At 39.3% G+C, this 19,165-nt stretch overlaps 1 protein-coding gene across 1 annotated transcript in view; it reads right to left on the reverse strand.

Annotated features, from left to right (window-relative positions):
- LOC118978558 (cytosolic 10-formyltetrahydrofolate dehydrogenase-like) overlaps positions 1 to 18,797 on the reverse strand; it is a 42,708-nt gene extending 23,911 nt beyond the window's left edge. The window contains exon 1 of the mRNA XM_037034047.1: positions 18,685 to 18,797. The gene's annotated coding sequence lies outside the window, so the exon portion shown is untranslated. The remainder of the gene's footprint in view (positions 1 to 18,684) is intronic.
- Between the last annotated feature and the right edge of the window lie 368 nt (positions 18,798 to 19,165).

The following is a 19,165-nucleotide window of genomic DNA, read 5'->3' on the forward strand; positions in this document are numbered from 1 at the left end:
AATTTATATGGAACTACAAAAGACCACGAATAGCAGCTGCAATTTTGAGAAAGAAGAGCAAAGTAGGAGGGATTACAATACCTGATATCAAACTGTACTACAAGGCCACTGTAATCAAAACAGCCTGGTACTGGCATAAAAACAGGCACATAGACCAATGGAATAGAACAGAGAGCCCAGAAATAAACCCAAACCTCTACAGTCAATTAATATTCGACAAAGGGGGCAGTAACATAAAATGGAGTAAAGATAGCCTCTTCAACAAATGGTGTTGGGAAAACTGGACAGCCACATGCAAAAAAATGAAACTCGAGCACCAACTTACACCATACACCAAAATAAATTCAAGGTGGATAAAAGACTTAAATATAAGCCGGGAAACCATTAAAGTCCTAGAGGAGAGCATTGGCAGGAAAATCTCAGACATTCCACGCAGCAATATTTTTACTGATACGTCCCCTAGAGCAAGGGATATAAAGGAAAGAATACACAAATGGGATCTCATCAAAATTAAAAGCTTCTGCATGGCTAAGGAAAACAGTATCAAGATACAAAGAGAAGCAACTGTTTGGGAAAACATATTTGCCAATGATACCTCAGACAAAGGTTTAATCTCCAAAATATACAAAGAACTCACTCGACTCCACTCAAAGAAGACAAGCAACCCGATTAAAAAATGGGCAGAGGACTTGAACAGACATTTCTCCAAGGAGGACATACAGAGGATCCAGAGACACATGAAAAGATGCTCGATATCGCTAGCTATCAGAGAGATGCAAATTAAAACCACAATGAGATACCACTTAACACCAGTCAGAATGGCTATCATAAACAAAGAAACAAACAACAAGTGCTGGAGAGGTTGTGGGGAAAAGGGGACCCTAGTTCACTGTTGGTGGGATTGCAGACTGGTACAACCACTATGGAAAGCAGTATGGAATTTTCTAAGAAAACTAAAAATGGACGTGCCTTTTGACCCAGCAATTCCACTGCTAGGAGTATATCCTAAGAACCCTGAAGCACCAATCCAAAAGAACCTATGCACCCCGATGTTCATAGCAGCACAATTTACAATAGCCAAGAGTTGGAAGCAACCTAAATGCCCATCGGTCGATGACTGGATCAAAAAACTATGGTATATTTACAGAATGGAATTCTATGCTGCAGAAAGGAAGAAGGAGCTCCTACCCTTTGCAACATCATGGATGGAGCTGGAAAGCACTATGCTGAGTGAAATAAGCCAGGCAGTGAAAGACAAGTACCATATGATATCACCTTTAACAGGAATGTAAACAACAAAACAAACAAGCAAGCAAAAGGTAACCAAAGACAGTGAAATACAGAACATGCTGACAGGGTCCAGAGGGTAGAGGGGAGAGAAGCACAGAGTAAAAGGGGATGGACTCACATGAATAAGTATGAAAGACACATGGACAATAACTAAGACGGGGGTTGGAGATGGGGGGGTGGGGAGCACTGGGGGGGTGCAGGGCTGGGAATACAAGAAAGAAAACTGTACTTGAACAAAAGTTAAATAAATTTTAAAAAAAGCAAAAAAACATAAATAAATAAATAAATAAATAAATAAATTTTTCACATATATGTGGGTTTACTTCCAGGCTCTCGATTCTGTTCCATTTATCCATGTGTCTCTTTTTCTGCCAACACCATGCTGTTTTCATTACTATAGCTTTGTAATATTTGTTGAAATTAGGGAGTGCGATACCATCAGCTTTGTTCTTTATTTTTTTCTCAAGATTGCTTTGGTTATTGGAGGTCTTTTGTAGTTCCATACAAACATTGGAATTTTAAAATTCTATTTTTGTGAAAAATGCCATTGAGATATTGATAAGCATTGCATTGTTGCTTTAGATAATGTGAACATTTAAAAATGTTAATTCTGGTAAGCCACAAGCATGGAATATCTGTCCATTTCTTTGTGTCTTCATTTTATTTTCAACAATGTCTGATAGCCTTTAGCATACAGATCTTTCACCTCCTTGATTAAATTTATTTCTATTTTATTCTTTTTGTTGCAATTGTATGGGCTAGCCAAAATGTTCCTTTTTCCCCCCATAAGATGGTTCTAGCAGTGTTTAGTTGTCTTTAATTTCATTGGAAATATTTTTTTTTAGATTGTATTGTGACAGCTTTCATATCAGCGTGTATTTTTTAAAAAGTACTTACAAAATTGTTGATTTTTTGTGTAGCCATTTTAACATTGAAGATTGAAGAAAATAAGCAGCATTTTTAGCATATTATGCTTTATTATTTCAAGAACGGTTGAAACATCCCCAAAAAAAGATTTATGCAGTGTATGGAGAAGGTGCTGTGACTGATCGAATGCATCAAAAGTGGTTTGTGAAGTTTCGTGCTGAATATTTCTTGGTGGACAATGCTTTACATTTAGGCAGACCAGTTGAAGTTGATAGCAATCAAATCAAGACATTAATTGAGAACAAGCAACATTGTACCGCACATGAGAGAGATGACATACTGGAAACATCCAAATCAATAGTTATTGGTGAGAATGAAAAATGTGTCTTTTACAAAAAAAAACAAAAAACAACTAAATGCACTTTTGGCCAACCCAATAAATGGGATTGTTTTTTCATTTCTTTTATGAGTTTTTCCTTGGGAGTATATAGAAATGCAACATTTTTGTATGTTGATTTTGCACTCTGAAAGTTTACTTATTTTATTATTTCTAATAAATTTTGTGCGGAGTATTTAGAGTTTTTTATATATAAAATCATATAATCTATAAACAGTAAGAGTTTTACTTCCTCCTTTCCAATTTGGATGCTTTTTATTTCTTTGTATTGCCAGATTGCTCTAGTTAGGACTTCCAATACTATGTTGGCTAACAATGACAAGAGTGAACATCCATGTCCTTTTTCCTCGACTTGGAGGAAAATCTTTCAGTTTTTCATTTTTGAGTATATTAGTTGTGGGTTTGTCATATATGGACTTTATTTGTTGAGGTACTTTCCTTCTATGCCCATTTAACTGAGCGGTTTTTTAAAAGATTTTATTTATTTATCTTTACAGAGGAAGGGAAGGAGAGAGGGAGAGAAATATTGATGTATGGTTGCTTCTTGTGCATCCCCTGCTGGGAACTGGCCTGCAACCCAGGCATGTGCCGGGACTGGTAATCGAACCTCGGTTGTTTGGTTCACAGGCCCGTGCTCAATCTACTGAGCCACACCAGCCAGGGCTTAACTGAGAGTTTTTTGTTTTAACATAAATGGATGTTGAAATTTGTCAAGTGCTTTTTCTTTTTTGCATCCACTGAAATGATCATATGGTTTTATTCTTTATTTTGTTAATGTGCTGTATCACATTGATTGACTCGCAAATGCTGATCATCCTTGCATCTCTGGAATAAATCCCACTTGATCATGGTGTATGATCCTTGTAACATTGTATTAGATTTGCTAATATACTGTTGAGTTTTTTGCATGTATGTTCATCAGGGATATTGGTCTATAATTTTCTTTTTTTTGCATTTTTTTGGTTTTGGTATCAGGGTAATGCTAGCCTCATAAAATGAGTTTGGAAATCTTTCCTCCTCATCAGTTTTGGAAGAGTTTGAGAAGGATAATTCTTAAATCTTGTTTGAGTATTTGGTAGAATTCACCAGCACAGCTGTCTGATTCTGCACTTTTATTTTACAGAGTCTTTAATTTATTGTTTCAATTTCCTTACTAGGAACTGGCCTATTTAGGTTTTCTATTTCTTCATGATTTAGACTAGGAAGGTTGTATGATTCTAAGAATTTATTCTTTTCCTTTACATTTTCTTATTTTTTGGAGCTCAGCTGCTTACAGTAATCTCTTCTGACACTTCATATTTAAGTGGTGCCTTTTGTAACTTCTCTTTTGTTTCTCTTGAGCCTTCTCTCTTTCACGTTAATGACTCTAGCTAAAGCTTTGTCAATTTTCTTTATCTTTAAAAAAAAGCTCTTACTTTCATCAATCTCTTCTATTGTCTTTCAAATGTCTACTTCATTTATTTCTGCTCTGATTTTTACTATTTTCTTTTATTGACTTTGGGCTTCATTTGTTCTTGTGTGTAAAATTAGATTGTTTGATATTTTTATTATTTCTTGAGACAGGCCTGTATTGCTATTTATGTCCCTCTTAGTACCCCTTTTGCTTCATCTACTGATTTTATTATATTTTCATTTTCACTTGTCTCCAAATACTTTACATTTCCTCTGATTTCCTCATTGACTCAATAGTTGTTCAGTAGCATGTTGTTTAATCTCCACATATTTTCAGCTTTTCTAGTTTTCTTCTTGTAGTTGATTTCTAGTTTCATCCCACAGTAGTCAAGAAGATGCTTGGTATGATTTCAATCTTCTTAAGTTTATTGAGACTTGTTTTGTGCCCAAACATACAGTCTATCCTTGAGAATGTTCCATTTGTACTTGAGAGAATGTGCATTCTGTTGCTTTGGGGTGGTTTGTTCTGTATATAAGTCTGTTTGGTTTAATATATCATTTAATGCTGCTGTTTCCTTGTTGATTTTCTGTCGATGGTTTTTCCACTGTTTTAAGTGGAGTATCAAAGTCATCTATTTTTATTGTGTTATGGTCAGTTTCTCCCTTTAGATCCATTAATAATTACTTTAAATATGCTGGTGCTCACCCAATGTTGGGTACATATGTATTAATAAATGGTATGTTATCTCTATGGATCGTTCCCTTAATCATTACATAAAGTCCATCTTTGTCTCTTGTTGCCTATTTTGGCTTGGTCTGTTTTGTCTGATATAAGTAGGGTTATAATGGCTTTCTTTTGGCTTTGATTTGTTATCCTCCACCCCTTTACTTTGAGCCTATGTTTGTCTTTAGAACACAGATAAGTCTATTGCAGGCAACAAATGTTGGGTCTTGTTTTTTATTCTATCCAGCCACTTTATGGTTTTTGATTGGTGGGTTCATTCTATTTAACATCTGGGGTAATTATTGATATATGAGGGCTTACTATTGCCATCTTATCTTGTTTTCTGTTTTTTCTATATCTCATTTCTCTAATCATGTTTTTGTCTGATAGTTGAGCTTAGAGGTTTTCTATGAAGTTTTCCTCAGTTTTCTCTTATGTTTCATGTCTCTGCTGTAGATTGTTTTGAAATATATTTGATTTTGCAATTATAGTTGTCCCTTTTTTCTCCCCTTTATTCCCCTCTGTCCTGAACACCCCTCCCACCAGCAATCTGCTCCTCTTTAGTTCATGTTCATGGATATACATGTAAGTGCATTGGCTTCTCCATTTTCTGTACTATTCTTAACCAGCTCCCTGTCTATTTTGTACCTACCATTTGTGCTTGTTATTCCCTGTACCTTTTCCTCCATTCTCCCTCTCCGCCCTCCCCACTGATAACCCTTCATGTGATCTCCACTTCTGTGATTCTGTTCTTGTTCTAATTGTTTGCTTGTTTTTGTTTTCTTAGTTTCAGATGTTCATAGTTGTGAGTTTTTTCAGTTTTCATCATCTTAGATAAGTTTCTTTAAATTTTCATATAATAAGGGCTCAGTGATGATGAACTCCTCTAACTTGACTTTACCTGGGAAGCACTTTATCTGTCCTTCCATTCTAAATGATAGTTCAGCTGGAGAGAGTAATCTTGGAAATAGGTCCTTGCCTTTCATGACTTTGAATGCCTCTTTTCAGCCCCTTCTTTTTCCAATCCCTCAAACGGTTTCTTTTGGAAAATCAACTGTTAGTCTTATGGGCACTCCTTTGTAGATAACTGTCTCCTTTTCTCTTGCTGCTTTTAAGACTCTTCCCTTATCTTTAATCCTGGATAATGTAATTATGATGTGCCTTGGTGTGTACTTCCTTGAATCCAACTTATTTGGGACTCTCTGAGCTTCCCGAACTTCCTGGAATTCTATTTCCTTTGTCATACTGGGGAAGTTCTCCTTCATTACTTTTTCAAATAAGTTTTCAATTTCTTGCTGCTGCTGTTCTTCTCCTTCTGACACCTCTATGAATTGTATGTTGGAACATTTAAAGTTGTCCCAGAGGTTTCTAAGCCTCTCCTTATTTTTTTGAATTATTATTTCTTCATTCTGTTCTGGCTGAATGTTTATTTCTTCCTTTTAGACCAAACTGTTGGTTTGAGTCCTGCTTTTCTTCTCTTCACTGTTGTTTTCCTGTATGTTTTTATTTGACTTTGCATAGCTTTCACTTTTTCCTCCATTTTGTGACCATACTCAACCATTTCTGTGAGCATCCTCATTACCAGTGTTTTGTACTTTGCATCTGACAGATTGGCTATCTCTTCATTGCTTAGATCCATTTTTGGAGTTTTGATCAGCTATTTCATTCAGGCCATATTTTTTTTTTTGTCTTTGCATGACTGTAACATTGTAAAGTGTAGGGCCTTCAGTGTTTGTCAGGATGAGGCAACCAACGTTGCTGCCTTGTGGCAGTGTATATAGGGAGACGGTCCAAGAGGGAACAATGCCACTACCTTGGCTCTTGGCCAACTTTCAGTCACTCCCCTTGCCACTCACAAGCAAGCTGGGCCCTTCTGGTGCTGATTCCCATGGTGGGTGGGTGCATTCTAGGATCCTGTGGGTCTCCCCGATGAACTCTTCTTTGAGGCTGAAAGTTTCTGCCACCAATGCAACCCCCACAGATTTTTACAGCCAGAGGTTTTGAGACGTTATTTCCCCATGATGGAACCCTGTGTTGCATGGTTTGTCTTGCCCCTCAGTTGTTCATCCTAGTTTATCCACATGCAAATGTGAGACCACCCAGTCTGCCAGCCACTGCTTCACCTACTGGTTCCTCCAGCCACTGCTTTGCCATGCACTTTCTCTGTCCTAGCTGCCCGTCTCTGCCCTTCCTACCTATCTGAATTAATGTTTCTTCAACTCCTTGGTTGTCAGACATTTTTGATTTTATGACAGTTCTGGTTACTTTTTGCTTTTAAGTTCATTGTTGCTCTTCTTTTGGTTGTGCCAGGAAGCAAAGTACATCTACCTACACCTCCATCTTGGCCAGAAGTCCTCTGCTCTATATTTTTGTTTTATGATTACCATGTGGTTTGTATAAAATATCTCATAGACAAAAGTCTTTTTTTCTGCTGATAGCATCTTATCTTTATTTGCTAGGTTCCAACCTTTTCTTCCTTCCCTTTTATGCTTTTGTTATTACACTTCATGTTGTAGGTCTATTGCCAAATTTCAGTAGCTATAGTTATTTATAAGGTTTTTTTCCTTTAATGCTAACCTTTAGTGATTAACACTCTATTCCAAAATAACTTTGATATTTTCTGATTCTGTCACTTTACTCAAAGTTTTATATATATTTTTTCTGTCATTTCATTTCTTGTAAGGCAAATCTAGTGGTTGTGAACTATTTCAACTTTTGTCAGAAAAAGCCTTTGTTTGTCCTTCATACAAATAAAGAATAACTTTGCTGAATAGAGTATTCTTAGCTGCTAGTTTTATCTTTCAATGTTTTGAATATGCCATTCCACTATTTTGTGGCTTGTAAGTTTCTGCTAAGAAATGTGATAGCCTAATAAGGGTATGTTTGTAGGTTACTGACTTCTTTCCCTCGGCTCCCATCAAAACCCATTCTTTATCATTGACTTTTGACAGTTTAATATAATGTCTTGGAGAAAGTCTGTTTGCATTGAGATAATTAGGTGTTTCATTAGCTGTGTAGATTTATACAACAGTTCTGTCACCAGTTCAGGAGAATTCCTAGCTGTCATTTCTTTAAATAAGCCCTCAACTCCCTTCTCTCTCTCTTTTCCTTCTGGGATACTCATTACTTTTATGTTGCTTTTTTTCTAATAGAGTTGGATAGTCTTCGAGAGTTTCTTCAGTTTTCTTTCTCCTCTTTTACCTGAATCATTTCTACAATTCTATCTTTGAATTCACTAATTCTCTTATCCATAATCTTGTTCTATTTTCAATGTTTTCTAATGCATTCTCCATCTCATTTATTTGGTACTTCAGCTCCAGCATTTGCTCAGTTCTTTTTTAGAGTTTCAATCTCTTTGGTGTGGTACTCCTTCCGTTCATTAATTTTATTCTTGAACTCATTGAACTGTCTTTCTGAATTTCCTTGTACTTCACTGAGTTTCTTTAAGATACCTATAGTGAATTCTTAATCAGATCACAATCTGGCATGGCTTTAAGTTTAGTTTCTGTAAAACTGTCATTTTCTTTTTGTGATACCATGTTACTAAAATTTTTCACTGTGTTTGATGAATTTTTCCTCTGTTGAGGCATCTGAAGTAGCAAACACCTTTCTAAGTTGCCTCTAGTTAAGCCCTTTCCACCCTCCACTGCCTTTGCCAGTGGTATCCCCCGTGCTTTTCTTGTCACTGTCTGTGCCTACATGGTTGCTGGTGCCTTGCTGCTATCTGTCAATAGGTTGTGAGTGCTGCTGCTATTTCTGCAGACTCAGGTCTTGGATGCCACCACAGTTCCTGGAGCTTCTGGAGGTCATGGGAGCCATCACTGCTGTTGTGAGCACCAGGGTCTTAAAAGCGTATCTTGCTGATATAAGGACCAAGATCATAGTCGCAACCACTACAGGGTAGAGGGTACTTGGCCTGTGGGTGCTGCTGAAATCCTGGAGCCTGTAGTCTTGGGCATTGCCATGATTGCTGTAGCTTAAGGTCACAGGCACCACTATTACTACCATGGGTACTGGGGTCTTGGGCACAGTCCTTGCTCCTGGGAGGCCCAAGGTTACAGTTGCCACAATGGCAGGGAGATGGGACATAGGTGTCCTGGACACTCCTTAGAATCTTGGATTTTCTGGTAATTGGCTCTGCTGCCTCCAAGAGATCATCTAATCCACCCACCTTCAGATCTAGAAGTATATAAATCTCTGAGATGTCCTGATGTGCTGTGTGGAGGACCTCATGTCAAGCTGTGGATGTCCTACTGTTTGTAACTTAAAAAGAAAAACAAAGCAAACAACTCTTGCTGCCACAATGCTGATGTCACATCATCTTAATTTTAAAACTTTATTGTTTTACTTTTCATATTTAAATGTGCAATCCTTCTAAATTTTATTTTTGTGTACAGCATGAGGTAGAAATCCAGAAATATTGTTTCCATATGGAAATAAAATTAACCCAGCACCTCATAATGAAAAGTTCTTCCTTTCTCCATTGAAAACAGAATGTATCAGTAAATCTATATATAGACTTGTATTCTATTCCATTGGTCAATTTGTTTACCTTTGTGTTTACTATAGCTATTTTGTATTAATTTACTATACTGGTAAAAGTTATATGACATAAAACTTGCTATTTTAACCAGTTATAAGTGTACAGTTCAGTGGTATTATTTACATTCACAGTGTTGTGCAAGCATTATAACCATCTATTTCCAAAACTATTTCATCAACCCAAACAGAAAAATAGGGATTATATCAGACTTCTTTTCAGAAACATGGCAGGTGAAAAAAGTGGACTGAAACACTTAAAGTACTGAAAGATAAATCTCATCAACCTAAAACTGGATCTAATCTGTATCCAGTAAAATGTGAAGAATTTTCTTCACTTCAAAAGTGAAGAATAAATGAAGATTTTCTCAAACAAAAATTAAGGGAATATGTCACCATTAAACCTAACTTACACAGTATTTTAAAAGAAGTTGTTCAAGACTTCCAGCCAAGATGAAGGGATAGATAGACACACTGTGGTTCCTCGCACAACCAAAAAAAAAATGACAACAACAAATTTAAAAAGAAAAAACAACCAAAACTCACAGAAAATCAAATTGTACGGAAGTCCAACAACCAAGGACTTAAAAGAGAAACATTCAAGGCATCCAAATCGGAAAGGAGGAAACAAAACTGTCATTGTTCACAGCTGACATGATAGTCTACATAGAAAATCCTATAGACTCCCCTCCAGAACTGCTCAACCTAATAAAAGAATTCAGCAAAACAGTGGGATACAAAGTCAATATCCAGAAATCAAAGGCATTTTTGCATACCAACAATGAAACAGCAGAAGCAGAAATCAAGAAAAAATCCCATTCGATATAGCAAAAACAAAAATAAAATACCTAGGAATAAACCTAACCAAAAAGGTAAAAGACCTATATGCAGAACACTACACACACTGAAGAAAGAAATCAAGAAAGACACAAATAAATGGAAACATACACCATGTTCATGGATCAGAAGAACCAACATCATCAGAATGTCCATACTACCCAAAGCAATTTACAGATTCAATGCAATACCTATTAAAGCACCAATAGCATATTTCACAGACATAGAACAAACACTTCAAAAATTTATATGGAACCAGCCCTGGCTGGTGTAGCTCAGTGGATTGAGTGCGGGCCTGCGAACAAGAGGATCACGGTTCGATTCCCAGTCAGGGCACATGCCTGGGTTGCACGCCAGTTCCCTGCAGGCCATTTCCCAGCAGGAGACGCACAAAAGGCAACCATACATTGATGTTTCCCTCTCCTTTCCCTCTAAAGATAAATAAATAAATAAAATCTTTAAAAAAAAATTTATATGGAACAATAAACGACCTGGATAGCAGCTGCAATTTTGAGAAAGAAGAGCAAAGTAGGAGGGATCACAATACCTGATACCAAACTGTATTACAAGGCCACTGTAATCAAAAAAGCCTGGTAATGGCATAAAAACAGGCACATGGACCAATGGAACAGAGCAGAGCGCCTTGGGTTTATTAAAGAAATAAACCCAAGTCTCTATGGTCAATTAATATTCAACAAAGGGGGCAGCAACATAAAATGGAGTAAAGATAACCTCTTCAACAAATGGAGTTGGGAGAACTGGACAGCTATGTGCAAAAAAAAAAAATGAAACTCGAGCACAAACTTACACCATACACCAAAATAAATTCAAGGTGGATAAAAGACTTAAATATAAGCCGTGACACTATTAAAATCCTAGAGGAGAACATAGGCAGGAAAATCTCAGATATTTCACACAGCAACATTTTTACTGGTATGTCCCCTAGAGCAAGGGACATGAAGGAAAGAATAAACAAATGGCATGTGGGATCTCATCTAAATAAAACCTTTCTGCATGGCTAACAAAAACAGTATGAAAAAGAAAAGAGAACCAATGGTATGGGAAAACATATTTGTCAATGATACCTCAGACAAGGGGTTAATCTCCAAAATATATAAAGAACTTACATGACTCCAAGGAGATAACTCTAAGGAGATAAGCAACCCAATGAAAAAAATGGGCATAGGACTTGAACAGACACTTCTCCAAGGAAGACATACAGAAGACCCAGAGACACATGAAAAGATGTTCAGTATTGCTAGCTATCAGAGAGATGCAAAATAAAACTACAATGAGATACCACTTTACACTGGTCAGAATGGCCATCATAAACAAAGCAACAAACAAGTGTTGGAGAGGTTGTGGAGAAAAGGGATCTCTAGTACACTGTTGGTAGGATTGCAGACTGGTACAACCACTATGGAAAACAGTATGGAATTTTCTAAGCAAACTAAAAATAGATTTTCCTTTTGATCCGGCAATTCCACTGCTGGGATTATACCCTAAGAACCCTGAAATACCAATCTATAAGAACCTATGCACCCCAATGTTCATAGCAGCACAGTTTACAATAGCCAAGTGTTGGAAACAACCTAGGTGCCCATCAGTAAATGAGTGGATCCAAAAACTATGGTACATATACACAATGGAACTCTATGCAGCAGAAAGAAATAAGGAGCTCCTACCCTCTGCAACAGCATGGATGGAACTGGAAAGCATTATGCTAAGCAAAATAAGCCAGGTGGTGAAAGACAAATACCACATGATCTCACCTTTAAGAGGAACCTAAACAACAAAACAATCAAACAAGCAAAATATAACCAAAGACACTGAAACAGAGAACAGGCTGACAGTGTCCAGAGGGGAGAAGGGAGGGAATTTCAGGGGAAAGGGGGAAGGGCTTATAGGAACAAGTATAAAGGACACATGGACAAAAACTAGGGGAGGTGAAAATGGGAGGGAGGGGGACCACTGAGTGGGTGGACTGGGATGGGAGTAGAAGACAGAAAACTATATTTGAACCACAATTTAAAATATAAAAAAGAAATGATAAAAAAAGAAACATTCATCGAGACCAGTAGGAGGGGCAGAAATGGGCAGTGGGGTGGAGAGGGCCCCTAGCAAGGTGGCTGCAGCAGCTGAAAGACAGGGGTAGGCAAGGCAGTGACTGGCAGACCAGGCAAGTCGGTGGCTGGTGAAGCAGGTGGTCCCACATTTGCATACAGATAAACGGGGAGGAACAACTGTGAAATCTCAACGGGGAGTGAGACAAACTGTGAAATCCAGGGTTCCAGTGTGAAGAAATAAAGCTTCAAAACCTCTGACTGAAAAAATCTGTGGGGGCTGAGATGGCAGGAGAAACTCCCAGCCTCACTACAAAGTTTGTTGGAGAGACTCACAGGGGCCTAGAACCTACACAAGCCCACCCACCTGGGAATCAGGACCAGAAGTGCCCAATTTGCTTGTGAGTAGCAGAAGAAGTGACTGAAAGCTTGCAGAGCCAAGCAAGCATCATTGTTCCCTCTCAGACCCCTCCCCCAGGTACAGCACCGCCACACAGCTAGGTGGGTTGCCCCACTCTGATGAATACCTAAGGTTCTGCCCTTTATTACATAACACCCATGCCAAGACAAAAAAAAATTTGCCCAAATGAAAAAAGAGATCAAAACTCCAGAAAAAATACAACTAAGCGACAAAGAGATAATAAACCTATCAGACGCACAGTTCAAAGGACTGGTAATCAGAATGCTCACAGAATTAGTTGAGTATGGTCACAAAATAGAGGAGAAAGTCAAGGCTATGCAAAGTGAACTAAAGAAAAACATACAGGAAACAACAGTGAAGGGAAGGAAAGCAGGACTCAAACCAGTGGTTTGGACTAGAAGGAGAAAATAAACATTCAGCCAGAACAGAATGAAGAAATAATAATTCAAAAAAATAAGGAGAGGCTTAGGAACCTCTGGGACAACTTTAAATATTCCAGTATACAAATCACAGAGGTGCCAGAAGGAGAAGAACAGCAGCAAGAAATTGAAAACTTATTTGAAAAAATAATGAAGGAGAACTTCCCCAGTCTGATAAAGAAAATAGACTTCCAGGAAGTTCAGGAAGCTCAGAGAGTCCCAAAGAAGTTGGACTCAAAGAGGAACACACCAAAGCACATCATCATATAGATAGAATCTTAAAAGCACCAAGAGAAAAGGAGACAGTTACTTACAAAGGAGTGCCCATAAGACTGTCAGCTGATTTCTCAGAAGAAACCTTGCAGGCAAGAAGGGAAACAAGTACTTGAAATCATGAAAGGCACAGACCCACATCCAAGATGACTCTAACAAGCAAAGCCATCATTTATAATGGAAGAGCAGATAAAGTGCTTCCCGAATAAGTTCAAGTTAAAGGAGTTCATCATGACCAAGCCCTTACTGTATGAAATGTTAAAGGCACTTATTCAAGAAAAAGAAGATGATCAAAACTATCAACTATAAAATGACAACAAACTCACAACTATCAACAAGTGAACCTAAAAAAAAAAAGCAAAAACAAACTAAGAAAGAACTAGAACACAAACAGAATCACAGAAATGGAGATCACATGGAGGATTATCGGGGTGGGGAGAAGACTAGGGGGAAAAGGCACAAGAAAGAAGAAGCATAAATGGTAGGTACAAAATAGACAGGGGGAGGTTGAGAATAATATAAGAAATGGAGAAGCTGAAGAACTTATATGTATGACCCATGGACATGAACTAAGGGTGGGGGAATGTGAGTAGAAGGGATAGTGCAAGGCAGAAGAGAATAAAAGGGGTAAAATGGGGCAACTGTAATAGCATAATCAATAAAATACATTTACAAAAGTCTCCAGTTTAATTCCCAGTTAGGACACATGCCTGGGTTATGAGCCAGGTCCTCGGCAGGGAGTATGTGAAAGGCAACCACACATCGATGTTTCTCTCCCTGTCTTTCTCCCTCCGTCCCCCTCTCTTTAAAAATGAATAAATAATATCTTTTAAAACATTCCAGCAGTTATTTCACAGATATTAACAAATTAGATGCTAAAGTTTATATGGAATGGCAAAAGATTTGGAATACCCAACACGATATTGAAAGAGAGAGACACAGTCAAAGAACTAACATTACATGATTTCAAGATCTACTACAAAACTATAGTAATCAAGACAGCATGGACTGAAATGAGAAAAAGGCTGGCAGTAACCAGAGGGGAGAGAGGAGAGGATTATAGGGGAAAAGGGTGAAGGGTTTATAGGAACAGATATAAAGGACACATGGACAATAACAAGGGGGGGTGGAAACATGGGAGGGATGTAGGGAGAGCTGGGGTGCGGGGAAAGGCAGAAAACTACTTGAACAACAATAAAAAAAGTTAAAAAAACCACCACCAACAACAACAACAAGACAGCATGGTAATAGCAAAAGAATAGACAAGTAGATCAATAAACAGAGTACAGCACCCAGAAATAAAGTGACACAGAGATAGTTAACTAATCTTTGACAAAGGAGCAAAGGCAATACAATGGAGAAATAATAGATTTTTCAACAAACGATTCTTGAACAACTGGATATACACATGGAAAAAAAAGGACTCAGAATCAAACACAGACATAAATATGAAATGTACAACTGTAAAAATCCTGGAAGATAAAACAGGAGAATATCTAGGTAATTTTGGTTTTGGCTTTTTAGGTTCAACACCAAAAGCATAATGCATGAAAGAAAAAAATTAATAAAATGGACTTCAATAAAAATTAAAACTTCTGCTCTTCTGAACACACTGTTATAGGAATAAAAGGAAGCCATTGAGAGAGTAAAACTATTGCAAAACACATACCCAATAAAAAGACTGGCATTCAAATTATACAAAGAAACCATAAAACTCAACATAAAAAAAAAAACACAAACTACCCAATTAAAAAATGGTGGAAAGACCTGAACAGATTCCTCACCAAGAAAGATATACGTATGGCAAAAAAGCATGTGAAAAGATGCTCAACATCATATGTCATTAAGGACTACAAATTAAAACAACAACATACCACTACACACCTATTAGAATGACTAAAATCCAAAACATTAACAACACTAAGTGCTGACAAGAATATTTAGCAACAGGAACTCTCATTCATTGATGATAGAAATGCAAAATGATACAGTCATTTTGGAAAATAGTTTAGCTATTTATTGCAGAATTAAACATACTCTTTTCATACAGTCCAGCAATTACACTCCTTGGTACTTACTTAAAGGAGCTGAAAATTTATGTCTTACACAAAAGATAAATTTTACCTGCATATGGAAATTTATAGCTGCTTTCTTCATAGTTAGTAAAATTTGGAAGCAACCAAGATATCCTTCAGTAGGAGAATGGATAATAAACTGGGGTACATCCAGACAATGAAATATTACTCAGCACTAGAAGAAATGATCTATCAAGCCATGAAGAAACATAAAGAGACCTAAAATGTATATTCCTTAGTGAAAGAAGCCACTATTAAAAGGCTATATACTATACGATTCCAACTATATGATAGTCTCAAAATGGCAAAACTAAGGGGGCAGTTAAAAGGTCTGTGGTTGCCAGGGGTTTGGAAGGAAAGGGAGAAATTAACTGGTGGAGCACAGAAGTTTTTTAAAAACTGTTCTAAAAACCTATCTGTTAATTTAATTAATGAGACAAATAAAATAAATCTAGCTCTATGGTTCATCTTACTCCAAAATATAGTTTAACTGGGTTTAAAATTATTTAAAATATTAAATACAGAGAGAAAATGTTAAAGTATTAGAAAATACTGATACATTTTGGGCTTTACAAACCTGACATTACAGGAGATATATAAAAGAAAGGATGTGATAAACTTTCATACATGAAAATTTCACATTTCTGAAACAATTTCCAAAAAAATGCTAATAGACCATTAAAACATGTTTAAATCACAGGTAATTTTAACAAATGTAAAATAAAACAAGGGGCACTTTTTCTCCTGCAAAACTGAAAGATATTTAAACAATACAAATACCTGATGTTGGCTAGGCTACAGAAAATGGACAATTGTATATACTGCTGATAGTGGTAGATGGTAGGTAGACAACTTGGTGCATTGATAAATTGGTTCAAACTCTGTGGAGGAAAATTTGGCAATAAATACCAAAATTCTAAAAATGCTTCTTCGGACTCAGTTGGACTCAGCAATTTCAGTTCTAAATTATGCTTAGAGTAGTAAATAAAGACTTGAGTATTTTAAAATAATGATACATTCGCACTGTGTAAACCATGCAGCAGTTAGAAATAACAACATGATCTGTTTCATTCCCAAGAATTTATGAGCCAACACACCCCAACAACTAACACACTATTATATTTTTTTTCAGGCATGTGTGCAAGCACCTATGTATGTGTAATTGCAGTTTAAAATCTGAAGGATTCATACAGGGATGTTAAAAGTCACTGGATATAGTTGGGGGCAGTCTGGGATTTCTATTTTATTTTTTTGATGACTGCAACGATCTTTTACGTACCAGAGTGCTTGTTTTATATGGGTTTGTTCTACACTGGGCATGCATTCCTTGTGGAAAAATAAAGGGGTACAAAAAAGATTCCTTTGGAACTCGGTGGGGTTGTTGTGACAGTGGAGTAGCTGTGGGAGGGGCCTCAGCTAACCATTGGCCCTTGGTGGAAGAAAGATCCGGTGCAACGAGGGGAAGAAGCCAGAAAGAAGAGACTACAACAGCCCGTGGGCCACTTGGCCCCCTCCCAGCCACCCAGCCTCCCAGCCTCCCAGCCTCTGCTTCCTTCCTGAGTTGGCACCACTCACTGTCTTGTCCTAGACCGGGTGTAGGGACGCTGTGGGTTGCTCTTGCAGCCGTAGGGTTATAGAGGCTTCCCAGGTCTTCTACCCGCAAGCCAGCGGAGCTGTGGAGCTGTGCTGTTGCCGGAGCAGCAGCTCTGAGTCACCTGTTATGATGCAGTCCTGTGGCCCACAGAGAAATGCAGCTCAAGAAGGAGACCGAGGCTCAGCTGAGCTGCCAGGTGTTTGGCCTTCATTCAGCCAGCCACAAGGTGTCCCACTTCTCTTATTGCCCTCCAAAGCTAACTCCTCTTCTGCAGCCTGTTCAGCTTGGCACATGACTAGCAGCACACTTTTCCCTCCCACAGCCAGGGTTCCCTGGGGGAGTATCTTTCCTAAGGTCCTGGGTACCGGGGGCAGTGGGCAAGTGCATGATACCGAGACCACCTGAGGCTGTAGAGCTGGTTTCTACCGTGGTGAATCGCTTCCATCTCAGACACTCAATTTACTTGTCTCTACAAGGAATGTCACAGGATGGTCTCCCAACATTGTTGCGAGGGTTAGAAATCAGTCTAGTTTCATAGAGGGCCTCCTAGGGCCAGACATAGGGCATAATCTCATGTAATTCTCAAGCAACCTTAGGAGGTATGTGCAATTTTTTATCATCGTTCCCAATTTCAGCCAAAGAAACTAAGATTCGGAGCTGAATAAACTTGTCTAAGGTCACAGAGTAGGGAGAAGTGGGAAGGACGTCAGAACCCACACCTCTTAACTACAAGTCTGGGAATACTTGTTAAATTCTGTTTCTGTCTGCACCCAGGGAAGATTTCTCTCTTTCCTAGGCAGGTGGCAAATGAGGGGCCCCAACAGGTAAAAGGAGAAGGGTGCTGAGCTCTGAGTAAGGCAACCCCAAGAATCACCTTGTGGGGTCCTGCAGGGTTTTGGGTTCCTACCATGTGCTGCAGACACAGGCAACAAAATACTTGCCTTCTGAACTTATATAAAACTGAGAAACGTAGTAACTGTCTTGGCGCTTATCGGAGTTTCTGCCTGTCCAGTGCCCATCCAGCCTTTCTGGGCAATTCCCCTTGTTCCAGCGCTGCGTTCCACCTAGGCACGGACCCCTCCCCTGGCTCCCAACCTGACCAAACCTGTCTCAGGCAGGATTATCTGTTCGCTTCTGGACACCCTCCCCCCACCCCCGCCGCCAAAGAGGGGTGGGGAGGGAATACAGAGAAGAATAAATCTGCCCGTTGTTTCCTGACTTCCAGCCTTTGCTAGGTGGCTCTTTCCATATGGAATGCCCCTCCTGCCACATCCACACCTGGACTTCTCTATGCTCTTCCCAGCCTTACAGCTTTTGAGAATTTTCTCTACCTCTTGCACAGAAACAATTCGGGGGTAGCTTTCCCAATCCCTAGAGGCGGCAAGGAATTTAGGAAAGGCAGAAGGCCCAGGTGGATAGGTTGTCCCTGTCACAAACTGTCAGTGTCATCTTCGGTCCCTTTTGCTCTCCAAACCTGTTTTCTCTTCTGCATCCGTGGTCTATAACGCCCACCCGAAAGGGGCAGTGTGTGCTCCATTGAGCGTCCTGCCCTGAGTTCCTACCCAGCCCCCTGCTGCAGCCGATTAACTGAAGACCTTAGGCCACACTGGAGACTCGGCTGCCCCAAAGAGAATCCCGGATACAGACCCCAGGCCCCCTCATTCCCGGGGTGATGCTCATGAGCCCCGCAAGAAGCCCCTGTGCCTAGAGCCCCCGGAGCACCCACAGCAGCGAGCTGGGACAGCCTGCTATTCCGGTGAAGGTGGGGTGGATCGGGGTGCGGGGGCACTCACCTCACTCAGAAGGAAGAGCAGCCGTCCTGGACTTGAAAAAAATCTCGGAGAGCTGTGCTCTGGCAGCGGGGTCTGGCGCAAACTGGTCTTGGGAGGCTGAGAGGTGGGACCCGCCAGGGCCAATCTGAGAGCAGCGGCCAGGAGGCCAGAGGGGCGGGGATTCCAGGAGGGTGTAAAGTCACTCAGTGCCGCGCGGGGTTGGGCGCCTCGCTCGGCCTCTGTGCTCGCTTGCTTTAGTACAAACTTGCTACCGACCTGTCCAGAATTCACAGGGCTTTGAAAAGGCCCAAACGCTCCGAGGTTCTGAGTACTTGCAAGGCTGAAGTGCTAAGACAAAACTCTCGCCAAACATGGTAATTTTCACCCACGCACTCAAAAAATAATGTGTCAAGTTCCTATCATGTGTTGTAGACACAGGTAGCGCCAAACAAAATCCTTGCCCTCTGGACCTCTATGGACCTGAGAAAGGCGGTAACTCCGA

Source organism: Sturnira hondurensis, unplaced genomic scaffold (genome assembly GCF_014824575.4).
Source record: "Sturnira hondurensis isolate 20B ecotype Veracruz unplaced genomic scaffold, ASM1482457v3 Scaffold0021971, whole genome shotgun sequence".
Classification (NCBI taxonomy): domain Eukaryota; kingdom Metazoa; phylum Chordata; class Mammalia; order Chiroptera; family Phyllostomidae; genus Sturnira; species Sturnira hondurensis.